The sequence below is a fragment of the Pteropus vampyrus genome, unplaced genomic scaffold, assembly GCF_000151845.1.
Source record: "Pteropus vampyrus isolate Shadow unplaced genomic scaffold, Pvam_2.0 Scaffold3, whole genome shotgun sequence".
NCBI lineage: Eukaryota > Metazoa > Chordata > Mammalia > Chiroptera > Pteropodidae > Pteropus > Pteropus vampyrus.
In genome coordinates this window covers 19,105,786-19,108,217 of record NW_011888784.1, presented here as the reverse complement: position 1 = coordinate 19,108,217, position 2,432 = coordinate 19,105,786, and positions in this window count along the sequence as shown.

Genomic DNA, 2,432 nt, shown 5'->3' with positions numbered 1-2,432 from the left:
AAACTGGCTGAGAAAAGAAAACAATTTATATATATATTATTTACAAGGAAAATTTCTAAAACATAAGCATACAAGAAGGTTGAAAGTTAAAAAATGGAAAAAAATAAGCTGGTGAAATATATTAATCTGTCAAAAAACAGACTTTAGGATAAAATGAATATCAAAAGAGTCTCTAAATAATGATAAAATGCTCAACTCACTTGCAAGGTATAATAATTCTAAACTTGTTATACAAAATAACTTAGCTTCATAATACATGAAATAAATGGAACTTTTCTAATTCAATTTTAGTAGAAACTGACTAATCCAAGAACATGCCAAAATATTTAAGCACAATTTTCAGAAAATAATGGGTAAAATAAATAAAAATAATATTATAAACAGAAAATTTGAATTGGATAATTCATATGCTAAATTTATTGGAATAATGTATACTAGCATTCAAGAATTGAAGATCATATTTTTCAGGAATAGAACATTTATGAAAATTCACTTCATACTAAATAATATAATGTATTTAATTATATTTCCTGAAATTTGTGTCAAATGGACCATGTTTCTGACCAAAATGCAATTAAGTTAGAAATCAATAGCAACACGACCAACAAAACCAAGAACCCATGTGACTGGAAATTTAAAAAAGAAAAAAGACTAATAAATCATAAGGCAAAGAAGTAATTATCATAAAAACTAAATGTATTTAGATTCTTCTAATGAAAATATTATATGGAAAAACAAATGTGTTACTACTATGGTAGAAAGTATACAAGTTTAAATTCAATATGAGAAAGAAAGAAAATCAACTGAAGATAATTTAACTGGGCAATGATCTAGTATTAATTTCATTTCTTATTTTAAAAAGATGTCCATGGCTGAGTTTTTCCTAGCTTTAAAAGATTTTACATGTTTAGATTAGTTAAATTTTACTATCAAAACCTGTTTGTATTAAAAGAGACATTAGTCATCTAAGTCTTTCTATCATCTATCATCTATCTATCTATCATCTATCTATCTGTCTATCATCTATCTATCTATCTATCTATCTATCTATCTATCTATCTATCTATCTATCATCTTTTATCTATCTAAATATAATCTATTATCTATCTATCCATCCATTCTACTTATAAATACAGGAGTAAACACAGTTATTAATAAATAATATAGCTAATAAAATAATCAAATAAAATCCAGCAATATGCTAAAAGAATAAAACATAACGTGCAGATTTTATTTGGGAAATCCATGGGAGTTTTAATATAATAGATGAATAAATTCAAATAGCTGAGAAGAACATGAAGATATATAAAAATTCAATTGTAGGATGTTAATATAGGGTGTGATTTGAAACAGGTCATGAAAATTAATTTCAGAGAAATAAGAGAGATAGGAGGGCCAATCAAAAAAAAGGGAGGGCTAAAAATAAACAAACATTTACATTAAACAGAAAGAAATACATATTTATGTTCTAACAACTTATATATATTTATAAAGTAATATATATAAGTATGCATAAGGGATCTGAATAATTAAATAAAATAAAAATAATTGCAGAAATAAAATTTAAAGGTTTATAAATGCTAATTTTATATTAAATTTATAATTTATAATTAACTCCCAAAGTTTATACTGAATTTCTTGATCCAGAAATTCCCATCAAGATTAATTTCACACTGATAATTAAAACTATTCAAATTATAGTCAAGATAACCTACTGGGAAAAGAAGTCCATTATCATTTACATATGAAATGTAGGGCTTTTAATGTATATTCTAATTATCTATATATATTAAACTCCTATTTGATATCCACAAAGAACAAATATTAAATAATGTGCTATATTCAATGATAAAAAGTTTATTATGTTTAAGACAGAAACTATAAGACCAAAATCTTCTCTGTCATGTAAAAGATCTCTTAGCATTTTAAAATCTTACTTTATTTTCCTCATGTAATAAAGAGGGATATTCGAAAAGTCACGTGATTCTAGTGAGAGCAAACAATATGTATGAGCATATGTAATACAAAGTATATAGTAAGACTCAAAATCAGCAACTACCATTTATTTAAAAATAATTTTAAAAAATAGAGATAGAAGGCTTCTAAAACAAACTCTTATCTTTATCAAGTGCTCAGTCAATTTTATACAGGGCTCATTTTTAATATATTTAGTACCTTATCAATTAAAACAATAGACTTTTATAAGGAGTGAACTTTGTCCCCAAAGAATTAATGCAAGGACAAAATTTGCCTACATATATAAAATTAGAAATGATATAAAGCAAGCCAAGGTCTTCAGGAAGACTCATTTTATAATATTTTCAAGTCCACTTATTATAGATATAATATATATGCATGTGATACATATGTATTAGATATATTATTTATATATAAATATAATCAATCTATATGAGTACAACTGAAAGCATACT